We start from the raw sequence: 14806 nt of genomic DNA, 5'->3' as shown, positions 1-14806 counted from the left end.
AAACTTGCAAGCCCATTATCTAAGTAAATGTTGGTGGAGTGAACGCTGAGACTTATTCAAAATGAGAAAAAATCTAATTGCATTTCAAATGAATGAGTTATCACGAAAATTTTTTAAATAAGTGTTGGGCCAACTTTACCTTTAAATTTGCAAAGCTTTTTGATAGCTCTTTTGTTGGTACAAAAAATTTATTATAAAAGCTAACGAAACGTGTATCGTAGTAATTCTTGATTGCCAGATACTAATTTCACAAAAGTTTGAAAGAAAAACAAAGTTTGGATTTACTATTTAACTTTATTCAGCAATCCAACAAAACGTTAAAATAAAACTTATGCAAGGCAAAAGCAGCAATTTTGCTTCTCTATTAGTTGTCAGTTACGTTGTTTGTCTGAGTAAATAGGGTAGTTGCTGTAACTGCTACTCTCTATTCATCTTGCAATCTGATTTTTTCACGCGGAAGATTTTTTGAAATTGGCCAGCATGTGATCTTTACGAAGGTTCAATGATGCTGTTGAAACTATGGTAAATGTGAAGTAAGGGGTCCTCTATGTAGTATAAACAAAATTTCTCAAATTAAATGAAGAGGTTTTTTTCTCGCCGTCTGGGCGGTTTATTTTTTGCCTTCTTTTTTATATAAGGCTTCAAAGCGTTCCTTTGATTAGCTTAAGCGCTTCTGCGTTTGTCAAAAAATTATTAGTTAAAACGTTTCTGCAGTTGTAGTAGCACACTTCGATTTCAGGGGTTGCACTCTGAGATAGGGGGGCATTCAATCAACTGCAACAAGTAGATTTTTAATAACATGGTTCTAGTCGGCAAACTAGTCATTAAAGGCCAGACCTAGCGACCAATTTCGTCGATTTAGTAAACTCTGGCCTTGCAAAGACGCGTAGTTTCTTGGATGAAAGCTCGACACGCGGGACCTTTGTTACTGTAATGAATTTTCAACTATTTTTCTAGGGTTAAAGGTAATTTTCACCTTGTTTCGTTTTCGCTTGCACATTTTCTGAGGTTATGAACAGTTATTGCATTTTTCGTGCGAGTCGGAGCCTTTTCTGACAGTTTTTTCTTCAATTTTTGGGCACGGAAATTTTCAGTTTTAGTGAAGCTTTTTCTCTTACTGCTTACAAATTCGCTTTCCTGCCAAGCAGGTGATGTTACGTGGGCTCTTAATGGTCGAGTTTCTCGTTTTTCTTGCTCGTTTAAATACGCTGACTGAACCGAGTCTTTGGCGTTCTCATTTATTACGAATTTTTCCTTCACATTCAAAAAAATAGTATAATATTGAATGCCGGACTGTAGAAATTTTTTGTGGGCTGTTTTATGTGAATGAAAAAGATTTTTTTTTGATTTCAAGTATGGTTTTTGCACTAATAAACTTCTTGATCTGCCAGAAATTGTAACTGTCCTAAATTGCTTTCAGTCTGTCAATCAAATATTGATAGCTTAAATTTCACCCTGGTCTCATTCGACAGGTAGTTTTTTCATTATCCATTAAAAAGTTTGAGCTGTTCTTGTTGAGGGGCATTTTTTTCTTAGATGTTTCATAGTTTGAGGAGATAAAAGTGGTCTAACCCTGTGCCAATCCCCCGCATTGGCACAATAGAACCCACCGCGGCACTACAAAAATGACGATAAAGGCCTTAGCGATCAATTATTATTAAAAAGAAGGGTCAAAGACTCTGGAATTTTTAATTTTCGAAGCTTCGATTCCCAGCGGTCTATTTCTGAGAAATGCAAAAACGGCCATACTTGGCAAGAAAATCAGAAAAAACAGACAACCGAATTAGCAAGACAGGATAGGAATCAGTTGGAAGAAATGATAGAATCACGAAGCCTCTTATCATCGTAATAAGACACGATAAGACGTTTACCTTGAAGAAACCATACGGAAGGAAGGTACAGTGTGATATCCGGAGCGGATCAGTACCCTCCCGTGCCACGAGATCGGGAATGTTATCTCTGAGGGAGAGCGGAATTGGAGGCCTGGTACCCAAAGACTTAGTAGACTGCAAAACTTACTTTTTAGCTGCTGTGAGGCCCTGAGTAGTTGAATTAACTCCAATTTTATATTGTTTTTTAGAGCGTGAGTAGCTAGAAAGAGGAAAGGGTCAATCCATCTCCAATTGATTTAGTAGATAACTGTCTCTAAAAACATAGTGAATTATGATATTCGAGCCGTGTTTTTGATAGCAATCACGTAGTCTGGGCATCCGAGACCCAGTTATGTGAATCTTTTCACATGTAAACGAAAGCTGATCAGATGTCGTTTGACTGATGGCCTAAAAATGGTACCCTGTACTTAGTCCTAAACAGACCAGAAAATCAACTGGCTAGGTCTAGACTGTAAAAAACAGGTAGAATGTAGGTAAGTGACGCCGGCCAGACGTCAATAAGTGCTTTGTCTACGCTCCGCCACTTTGCAGTATTTGGGCGAATGTTGCACCCGGCTGAGCTGGTATTGTTGAGCTTTTTCATGCTCAATAACGTTATCATGAAGAACACGGGCAGTTTTTGGTTGTTTATAAACAAATAACCGTCCAGATAAGAGAACGAATTCTTCAGCAGATATAATTAGGCTGTGAGGCAATTGTAACAAAAAGAAAGCATATGTCTTACTAGATGGAATAATTCTTATCTCAAACTTTTTGCCAGCTTTTTGACAACATTGATTTCTGGAGTGATTAGACAATCATATTCTGTTTCAAATCGATCCATGTTTGCAATTTTAAGATGTATGTTTCCAATGACTCCTTGAGCAAGCAATTGCCAATAGTGTTATAATCTTGCAATTTGAAAATTCACTAATTAATTGTTTGAGCTGGTCAGATTTCAATTGAACCATATGCTGCAGATTGGAAAAACAAAACTTTTTTATTAGAGTAGATTCTGCTTAAGATAAAGGTAAATATAATTATGTTGGTCCTGGCTGTGTTATATTTGAAAAAAACTTTATACAATCTGATATACGCGAACCAAAGTTCACTAGAAGTTGTCCAAAATAGTATATGGTAGGTAAATTGCGCCATCAACAAAAAATTAGGCCATCAACTCTCTTCCAAAAAGATTTTGTTGCAGAACGACACAAAGCAATTTGAAAAGATTGTTGCTAAAAGTCATCAAATCATTCGTACCTGATTAACGATTTTGTTGATGCCTAAAATTTAATAACATATCCCTCTGTATCTACCCGATTATGGTATTCTATCAAACTCCTTGCAGTTATAGATGTCTTCTTTTGTTTCATTGAAAATTAAAAAAAAAACCATTGCTGTATTGATTTCAGTTTCAAATCCATTGATTTTTCTAAAAAATGCCCTAATTTTTTGTAAAAATACAGTTTGCAAATCCTTTAAACGCAGAAAATGGTCCCAGATTTATGTTCATCAAAAAATTGAAAGTTGACTCTGTTTTTCACCATCCTGAGATTCATTTTCTTGCAATGAAAACTCTTGTTTCTATCACTTTATTCAATTCCTCTTCATTGATTTGATAGTGTTTCAACAACTTAATCGGATAAAATTGAGAAAAAAACTGAAATTTTTTAAAATTTTAAACTTGTAAAGGAAAGAAAACCGAATATATAGTAAAACTAGACTTAAGAACGTTTGCACAACAAAAGTACTTCAGATTTGTGACTACATAGCATTGTTTCAAGTTTTTGATGATTTTTTCATCCAATTGTTTCGGTATAAACATTTTTCGTTACTCTTATTGCATCAGGTTCATCAACTGCTGCTGGTGTTTCTTCCATTTGAAAATGTATTTGTTCAACCAAATGTGAGAGATTTTCCTCACCGTAGACGAAGCTTCTACAGAAGAATTATTAAAATCAATTCGTGTTATGAACAGTACAAATATTTGAACGTGTTTTTTGTCACGCATCCCCCGAATATACTCTGGTAGGATATTTGCAATTTTTTTTACAATAGGTAACTTTCTTCCCAGTATCCTCTTTCACAATCGTCCAGCTCACATCTAGCGTTTTCATTATGCTTATATCAATCTGAACTCCTGGTTGAAGTTTGGGATTTTAGACTAGTTCGAGAGAACATAATCCTTGCATGCTGGCTACAGTTTTTATAAATTAGAACTTGAACAAATTAAACAACAACTGGAATTGTCTCTTTAGTGTAACCAACTATTCTTCGGAAACTACTATTCCGTCTTCCATCTGAACCATTCAATCAATACACTCTAATTTTGTTAAGGAGAATTCGATATCAATCTCTGGAGTCATCCAGGCACAAAGATCTGAATTTGGTGATAGGTTTGTCTTCACTCTCGCCGATCTCGTGGTTCATTTTTCAACCAATCAAAAAAATTTTGCTTTTTTGAGAAAAATGAGTCCTGGAAATGCAATGAGCTAAATTTCGGTTGCAGTTTCGATAAGTTTTGAAACATAACTAGAAGTAACCCAAATCACCTAGTTTTTCAATTCTTTGACCAAATTATTGTGCCCAAAAACTCAGTCTTTTTTGCTTCAGCGTCGACAATTTACTCAACATAAAATTTTGAAGAGTTTGATTCCCATTTTGAAGTTGGTCGCTGTAGTCTGAAGTTGTTATTGCAAAACTTTTAACCACACATGTGTTTGTAACGAAATCTTTTCCCGTCACTTTGATGACACTTTTAATTGGGTTCGAATCATGCAAACTATGATACCCATGACGCGACAAAATGAGGTGTCTACATTAGGACAAATTCAACTGAAAATGACACTTTTAGTTGGGTTTGAATCATGCAAACTATGACACCCACGACGCGACACAATGAGGTGTCTACATTACGACAAGTTCAATTGAAAATGACTTTTTTTAATTGAGTTTGAATCATGCAAACTATGATAACAACGACGCGACAGAATGAGGTGTCTAAATTACGACAAATTCAACTGAAAATGACACTTCTAATTGGGTTCGAATCATGCAAACTATGATACCCACGACGCGACAGAATGAGGTGTCTACATTACGACAAATTCAACTGAAAATGACACTTTTAATTGGTTTCGAATCATGCAAAGTATGATAACCACGACACGGCAGAAAAAGGTGTCTACATTACGAGAAATTCAACTGAAAATGACACTTTTAATTGGGTTCGAATCATGCAAACTATGATACCCAAGACACGACAAAATGAGGTGTCTACATTAGGACAAATTCAACTGAAAATGACACTTTTAGTTGGGTTCGAATCATGCAAACTATGATACTTGATTTTTCAATTCAGTGAAAGGGCAGAAAACTATTCCAATCAATTGTCCAAACTAGTCGTTGCGAGAATTCCAAGACAACAGCAAATAGTACATGGGAAACTCTAGATAGTCATCATGTAGGAGTCTGGACGCATCGTGCAGAGCAGCGTAAAATCGTAAAATCTTGGAATGTTTCAAACAAGGAGGAGTTACAAAAACTAATCTAGACACCACATTGTCTCATTATAACTATAATGCTGCCGTTAAGGTTATCAAAACTAACGAAAAAGGAAAAACAGAAAAAATCCAGCTAGACAACAGTAACGTCGTTCAGAATTGGCATAAAAAGTTTGTTTTATAGACGCATAATTTTCGTGAGTTGTATTTCCAATTCAATCGGAGTTACTCGGCGTTTTTGCTATTTCATTATAGATATTTTTTCTCCTTTTCTCCAACATGCTGATTTTAAAGCTAATGGAAATAAAAGTCACTTTACAGATACCATTTAGATTGTGATGATATCGGTGGTTAACTAATCAAGAAAACGATCGGAAATTTTTTTTGTTTTTTTTTTGTGGTTGTTTGGTTGTGATTTTTTTTCTGTGGTCGGAAACAGTTTCATTTGTAGTTGTTCATTATCAATATATTCAGTACATCAGTTTTCCTCCAATTTTTTTCTTATTCAAAATTTGCAAAATTCATCATCATCAATAAGTGTGCCCGAAATCGGCCGCCGCCCTTGGAGAGGGTTTTGAAAATACTGCCTTTTCACAGTGAAACATAGCGTAGGTTGTAAAACTACGTTACTGCTGCCAACAGTTAAGCTTTGAAGCTAAAAATCGCCGGCGATAAAAGGAACCTTAAGATCAGACCCGGGACACGAAACAATGCATAGTTTAGCAGTGTCTAATTAATGTTGAAGTCTGAACTGCATTTTTTTTTCAATGTTTTCATTTTGTCCAGTCCTCTAACTAATGAGGGATCAGCTAAATGTCACAAACAAGTGGTATAATGCTCAACCTTCACCTCACAATGGCCTGTCGATGTCATATTGAAACATAATTAAAAGTTTTGTAGTTATTTTGAAGACATCACTTGTAGGTCATATCATTTTTTTTTCGGCCAGCTTCACATGCCAAGTGTGTATTTGTGGTTTTCTAATATCAAATTCTCTTATATCGAATTCTTTGTACGTTTTCTTAAATCGAAAGTTCGCCATTGCTCAATATTTATTTTGCAGTTTCTTGAACAAATTTCATCCAGCAAACTTTAACTAAATGAGCTTTATTCTTACCGCTTGTGTTTTACTTTTTTTCTGTTTGAATCAAAATGAATCAAAAGTTTTCGAAGGTAAATCAAAAACTGTGGAAACACAATCCTTTTTTGGAGACAATGCTCTTATTGTGAATGGTTTCAACGCGCCTGTCGGGCGTCCATTTTTTGTTGTCGTCTCTTTTTCACAAATGCAATCTCAATGCGGAGCTACTATTATTGCTCCATTCTGGGTCATCACATCAGCACATTGTGTTTTTGCTGTTCCAGGTAAGCAGGAGGGTGTAGATTAGGCTTAATGTTTAGCCCCAAGAGGCGCTCTTGTGGTATTTAGTTCAATTGCTTACATTTGTTAGTGTTTTATAAAATTTCAATCTGGCCGAGTTGTTTTGTTGTCAACCGTCAAACCCGAGTTGAGGCCCGGGACTTCAAAAATTGATTAGCAAGTTGCGGTTTAAAATCGTGCCATACAGTTTTTTCTTCCGTCGCGCTGCCAGTTTGTTCTTAAGCCGCTCTCCAAACTATTTTCTTAAGAGTTTTCCCCTGTCTTTGCTTACTTCGTGCCGCCCAAATTTTTACTCAAATGGCCCTTCCAGTTGTTTCTTAAGGAGCGCCAAAATTTTAAGAATGGGTGCGAAAATAAACTCCAAAAAAATTCGAGGACATTGAGACGACCCGCGTCGAGATTTTCACCTAATTTGAAGCAAGATTTGAGCGGTTTGAGCGGTTTTTTTAGACAATTACGCTCAAAATCTTGCTTCAAAATGAGCGGTTTTGAGCGTTTTATCTAAAAAAAGAGAAGAATTACTTCTGATTACCTTGGACAATAGTTCGAGAAGCAATAAATAGAAAGGAAAATATGTTTATACCATGAAGAACCAACATTGAAATAGCACTAGAACTACACAAACCAAAAAAAAAGCATGCGTACAGCTAGTGTTTTCAATTAAATATCTGCCTGTTGACTGAAGAACGCTCTTATCGGCCGACTCGACCAAAAAAACTGTAATGTAATTGTGTTTTTGTTCGTGTGTAAGCAAGGCATGTTTCGATCGACTCACCTGAAGTGACTACACTACGACAAATTCAACTGAAAATGGCACTTTTAATTGAGTTCGAATCAAGCAAACTATGATACCCACGACGTGACAGAATGAGGTGTCTACATTACTACAAATTCAACTGAAAATGACACTTTTAATTGGTTTCGAATCATGCAAACTATGATACCCACGACGTGACAGAATGAGCTGTCTACATTACTACAAATTCAACTGAAAATGACACTTTTAATTGGTTTCGAATCATGCAAACTATGATACCCACGACGTGACAGAATGAGGTGTCTACATTACTACAAATTCAACTGAAAATGACACTTTTAATTGGTTTCGAATCATGCAAACTATGATACCCACGACGTGACAGAATGAGGTGTCTACATTACTACAAATTCAACTGAAAATGACACTTTTAATTGGTTTCGAATCATGCAAACTATGATACCCACGACGTGACAGAATGAGCTGTCTACATTACTACAAATTCAACTGAAAATGACACTTTTAATTGGTTTCGAATCATGCAAACTATGATACCCACGACGTGACAGAATGAGGTGTCTACATTACTACAAATTCAACTGAAAATGGCACTTTTAATTGAGTTCGAATCAAGCAAACTATGATACCCACGACGTGACAGAATGAGGTGTCTACATTACTACAAATTCAACTGAAAATGACACTTTTAATTGGTTTCGAATCATGCAAACTATGATACCCACGACGTGACAGAATGAGCTGTCTACATTACTACAAATTCAACTGAAAATGACACTTTTAATTGGTTTCGAATCATGCAAACTATGATACCCACGACGTGACAGAATGAGGTGTCTACATTACTACAAATTCAACTGAAAATGACACTTTTAATTGGTTTCGAATCATGCAAACTATGATACCCACGACGTGACAGAATGAGGTGTCTACATTACTACAAATTCAACTGAAAATGACACTTTTAATTGGTTTCGAATCATGCAAACTATGATACCCACGACGTGACAGAATGAGCTGTCTACATTACTACAAATTCAACTGAAAATGACACTTTTAATTGGTTTCGAATCATGCAAACTATGATACCCACGACGTGACAGAATGAGGTGTCTACATTACTACAAATTCAGCTGAAAATGACACTTTTAATTGGTTTCGAATCATACAAACTATGATACCCACGACGTGACAGAATGAGGTGTCTACATTACTACAAATTCAGCTGAAAATGACACTTTTAATTGGTTTCGAATCATGCAAACTATGATACCCACGACGTGACAGAATGAGGTGTCTACAATACTACAAATTCAACTGAAAATGACACTTTTAATTGGTTTCGAATCATGCAAACTATGATACCCACGACGTGACAGAATGAGGTGTCTACATTACTACAAATTCAACTGAAAATGACACTTTTAATTGGTTTCGAATCATGCAAACTATGATATCCACGACGTGACAGAATGAGGTGTCTACATTACTACAAATTCAACTGAAAATGACACTTTTAATTGGTTTCGAATCATGCAAACTATGATACCCACGACGTGACAGAATGAGGTGTCTACATTACTACAAATTCAACTGCAAATGACACTTTTAATTGGTTTCGAATCATGCAAACTATGATACCCACGACGTGACAGAATGAGGTGTCTACATTACTACAAATTCAACTGAAAATGACACTTTTAATTGGGTTCGAATCATGCAAACTATGATACCAACGACGTGACAGAATGAGGTGTCTACATTACTACAAATTCAACTGAAAATGACACTTTTAATTGGTTTCGAATCATGCAAACTATGATACCCACGACGTGACAGAATGAGCTGTCTACATTACTACAAATTCAACTGAAAATGACACTTTTAATTGGGTTCGAATCATGCAAACTATGATACCCAAGACGCGACAAAATGAGGTGTCTACATTAGGACAAATTCAACTGAAAATGACACTTTTAGTTGGGTTCGAATCATGCAAACTATGATACTTGATTTTTCAATTCAGTGAAAGGGCAGAAAACTATTCCAATCAATTGTCCAAACTAGTCGTTGCGAGAATTCCAAGACAACAGCAAATAGTACATGGGAAACTCTAGATAGTCATCATGTAGGAGTCTGGACGCATCGTGCAGAGCAGCGTAAAATCGTAAAATCTTGGAATGTTTCAAACAAGGAGGAGTTACAAAAACTAATCTAGACACCACATTGTCTCATTATAACTATAATGTTGCCGTTAAGGTTATCAAAACTAACGAAAAAGGAAAAACAGAAAAAATCCAGCTAGACAACAGTAACGTCGTTCAGAATTGGCATAAAAAGTTTGTTTTATAGACGCATAATTTTCGTGAGTTGTATTTCCAATTCAATCGGAGTTACTCGGCGTTTTTGCTATTTCATTATAGATATTTTTTCTCCTTTTCTCCAACATGCTGATTTTAAAGCTAATGGAAATAAAAGTCACTTTACAGATACCATTTAGATTGTGATGATATCGGTGGTTAACTAATCAAGAAAACGATCGGAAATTTTTTTTGTTTTTTTTTGTGGTTGTTTGGTTGTGATTTTTTTTCTGTGGTCGGAAACAGTTTCATTTGTAGTTGTTCATTATCAATATATTCAGTACATCAGTTTTCCTCCAATTTTTTTCTTATTCAAAATTTGCAAAATTCATCATCATCAATAAGTGTGCCCGAAATCGGCCGCCGCCCTTGGAGAGGGTTTTGAAAATACTGCCTTTTCACAGTGAAACATAGCGTAGGTTGTAAAACTACGTTACTGCTGCCAACAGTTAAGCTTTGAAGCTAAAAATCGCCGGCGATAAAAGGAACCTTAAGATCAGACCCGGGACACGAAACAATGCATAGTTTAGCAGTGTCTAATTAATGTTGAAGTCTGAACTGCATTTTTTTTTCAATGTTTTCATTTTGTCCAGTCCTCTAACTAATGAGGGATCAGCTAAATGTCACAAACAAGTGGTATAATGCTCAACCTTCACCTCACAATGGCCTGTCGATGTCATATTGAAACATAATTAAAAGTTTTGTAGTTATTTTGAAGACATCACTTGTAGGTCATATCATTTTTTTTTCGGCCAGCTTCACATGCCAAGTGTGTATTTGTGGTTTTCTAATATCAAATTCTCTTATATCGAATTCTTTGTACGTTTTCTTAAATCGAAAGTTCGCCATTGCTCAATATTTATTTTGCAGTTTCTTGAACAAATTTCATCCAGCAAACTTTAACTAAATGAGCTTTATTCTTACCGCTTGTGTTTTACTTTTTTTCTGTTTGAATCAAAATGAATCAAAAGTTTTCGAAGGTAAATCAAAAACTGTGGAAACACAATCCTTTTTTGGAGACAATGCTCTTATTGTGAATGGTTTCAACGCGCCTGTCGGGCGTCCATTTTTTGCTGTCGTCTCTTTTTCACAAATGCAATCTCAATGCGGAGCTACTATTATTGCTCCATTCTGGGTCATCACATCAGCACATTGTGTTTTTGCTGTTCCAGGTAAGCAGGAGGGTGTAGATTAGGCTTAATGTTTAGCCCCAGGAGGCGCTCTTGTGGTATTTAGTTCAATTGCTTACATTTGTTAGTGTTTTATAAAATTTCAATCTGGCCGAGTTGTTTTGTTGTCAACCGTCAAACCCGAGTTGAGGCCCGGGACTTCAAAAATTGATTAGCAAGTTGCGGTTTAAAATCGTGCCATACAGTTTTTTCTTCCGTCGCGCTGCCAGTTTGTTCTTAAGCCGCTCTCCAAACTATTTTCTTAAGAGTTTTCCCCTGTCTTTGCTTACTTCGTGCCGCCCAAATTTTTACTCAAATGGCCCTTCCAGTTGTTTCTTAAGGAGCGCCAAAATTTTAAGAATGGGTGCGAAAATAAACTCCAAAAAAATTCGAGGACATTGAGACGACCCGCGTCGAGATTTTTCACCTAATTTGAAGCAAGATTTGAGCGGTTTGAGCGGTTTTTTTAGACAATTACGCTCAAAATCTTGCTTCAAAATGAGCGGTTTTGAGCGTTTTATCTAAAAAAAGAGAAGAATTACTTCTGATTACCTTGGACAAAAGTTCGAGAAGCAATAAATAGAAAGGAAAATATGTTTATACCATGAAGAACCAACATTGAAATAGCACTAGAACTACACAAACCAAAAAAAAAGCATGCGTACAGCTAGTGTTTTCAATTAAATATCTGCCTGTTGACTGAAGAACGCTCTTATCGGCCGACTCGACCAAAAAAACTGTAATGTAATTGTGTTTTTGTTCGTGTGTAAGCAAGGCATGTTTCGATCGACTCACCTGAAGTGACTACACTACGACAAATTCAACTGAAAATGGCACTTTTAATTGAGTTCGAATCAAGCAAACTATGATACCCACGACGTGACAGAATGAGGTGTCTACATTACTACAAATTCAACTGAAAATGACACTTTTAATTGGTTTCGAATCATGCAAACTATGATACCCACGACGTGACAGAATGAGCTGTCTACATTACTACAAATTCAACTGAAAATGACACTTTTAATTGGTTTCGAATCATGCAAACTATGATACCCACGACGTGACAGAATGAGGTGTCTACATTACTACAAATTCAACTGAAAATGACACTTTTAATTGGTTTCGAATCATGCAAACTATGATACCCACGACGTGACAGAATGAGGTGTCTACATTACTACAAATTCAACTGAAAATGACACTTTTAATTGGTTTCGAATCATGCAAACTATGATACCCACGACGTGACAGAATGAGCTGTCTACATTACTACAAATTCAACTGAAAATGACACTTTTAATTGGTTTCGAATCATGCAAACTATGATACCCACGACGTGACAGAATGAGGTGTCTACATTACTACAAATTCAACTGAAAATGGCACTTTTAATTGAGTTCGAATCAAGCAAACTATGATACCCACGACGTGACAGAATGAGGTGTCTACATTACTACAAATTCAACTGAAAATGACACTTTTAATTGGTTTCGAATCATGCAAACTATGATACCCACGACGTGACAGAATGAGCTGTCTACATTACTACAAATTCAACTGAAAATGACACTTTTAATTGGTTTCGAATCATGCAAACTATGATACCAACGACGTGACAGAATGAGGTGTCTACATTACTACAAATTCAACTGAAAATGACACTTTTAATTGGTTTCGAATCATGCAAACTATGATACCCACGACGTGACAGAATGAGGTGTCTACATTACTACAAATTCAACTGAAAATGACACTTTTAATTGGTTTCGAATCATGCAAACTATGATACCCACGACGTGACAGAATGAGCTGTCTACATTACTACAAATTCAACTGAAAATGACACTTTTAATTGGTTTCGAATCATGCAAACTATGATACCCACGACGTGACAGAATGAGGTGTCTACATTACTACAAATTCAACTGAAAATGACACTTTTAATTGGTTTCGAATCATACAAACTATGATACCCACGACGTGACAGAATGAGGTGTCTACATTACTACAAATTCAGCTGAAAATGACACTTTTAATTGGTTTCGAATCATGCAAACTATGATACCCACGACGTGACAGAATGAGGTGTCTACATTACTACAAATTCAACTGAAAATGACACTTTTAATTGGTTTCGAATCATGCAAACTATGATACCCACGACGTGACAGAATGAGGTGTCTACATTACTACAAATTCAACTGAAAATGACACTTTTAATTGGTTTCGAATCATGCAAACTATGATACCCACGACGTGACAGAATGAGGTGTCTACATTACTACAAATTCAACTGAAAATGACACTTTTAATTGGTTTCGAATCATGCAAACTATGATACCCACGACGTGACAGAATGAGGTGTCTACATTACTACAAATTCAACTGCAAATGACACTTTTAATTGGTTTCGAATCATGCAAACTATGATACCCACGACGTGACAGAATGAGGTGTCTACATTACTACAAATTCAACTGAAAATGACACTTTTAATTGGTTTCGAATCATGCAAACTATGATACCAACGACGTGACAGAATGAGGTGTCTACATTACTACAAATTCAACTGAAAATGACACTTTTAATTGGTTTCGAATCATGCAAACTATGATACCCACGACGTGACAGAATGAGGTGTCTACATTACTACAAATTCAACTGAAAATGACACTTTTAATTGGTTTCGAATCATGCAAACTATGATACCCACGACGTGACAGAATGAGGTGTCTACATTACTACAAATTCAACTGAAAATGACACTTTTAATTGGGTTCGAATCATGCAAACTATGATACCCACGACGTGACAGAATGAGGTGTCTACATTACTACAAATTCAACTGATTATGACACTTTTAATTGGTTTCGAATCATGCAAACTATGATACCCACGACGTGACAGAATGAGGTGTCTACATTACTACAATTTCAACTGAAAATGACACTTTTAATTGGGTTCGAATCTTGCAAACTATGATACCCACGACGTGACAGAATGAGGTGTCTACATTACTACAAATTCAACTAAAAATTACTTTTTTAATTGGTTTCGAATCATGCAAACTATGATACCCACGACGTGACAGAATGAGGTGTCTACATTACTACAAATTCAACTGAAAATGACACTTTTAATTGGGTTCGAATCATGCAAACTATGATACCCACGACACGACAGAACGAAGTGTCTACATTACGAAAAATTCAACTGGAAATGACACTTTTAATTGGGTTCGAATCAAGCAAACTATGATACCCACGACGCGACAGAATGAGGTGTCTACATTACGACAAATTCAACTGAAAAAGACAGTTTTAATTGGGTTCGAATCATGCAAACTATGATACGCACGACGTGACAGAATGAGGTGTCTACATTAAGTACAAATTCAACTGAAAATGACACTTTTAATTGGGTTCGAATCATGCAAACTATGATACCCACGACGTGACAGAATGAGGTGTCTACATTACTACAAATTCAACTGAAAATGACACTTTTAATTGGTTTCGAATCATGCAAACTATGATACCCACGACGTGACAGAATGAGGTGTCTACATTACTACAAATTCAACTGAAAATGACACTTTTAATTGGGTTCGAATCATGCAAACTATGATACCCACGACGCGACAGAACGAAGTGTCTACATTACGAAAAATTCAACTGAAAATGACACGTTTAATTGGGTTCGAATCAAGGAAACTATGATACCCACGACGCGACAGAATGAGGT

The 14806-nt window shown here is 36.1% G+C and overlaps 1 protein-coding gene across 2 annotated transcripts in view; it reads left to right on the top strand.

Annotated features, from left to right (window-relative positions):
* Positions 1 to 14806, top strand: part of LOC134855223 (uncharacterized) — a 54119-nt gene that overhangs the window by 10009 nt on the left and 29304 nt on the right. Inside the window, exon 1 of one of the 2 annotated variants that reach the window (XR_010164460.1) lies at positions 10775 to 11062. The exons of the other annotated variant lie outside the window; for it this stretch is intronic. The gene's annotated coding sequence lies outside the window, so the exon portion shown is untranslated. Of the gene's footprint in view, positions 1 to 10774; positions 11063 to 14806 lie in introns of those variants that run through there. 2 annotated transcript variants of the gene reach the window in all.

The sequence above is a fragment of the Symsagittifera roscoffensis genome, chromosome 10 (assembly GCF_963678635.1).
Source record: "Symsagittifera roscoffensis chromosome 10, txSymRosc1.1, whole genome shotgun sequence".
Classification (NCBI taxonomy): Eukaryota; Metazoa; Xenacoelomorpha; order Acoela; family Convolutidae; genus Symsagittifera; species Symsagittifera roscoffensis.
This window is presented reverse-complemented; position numbering and strand designations above follow the sequence as displayed.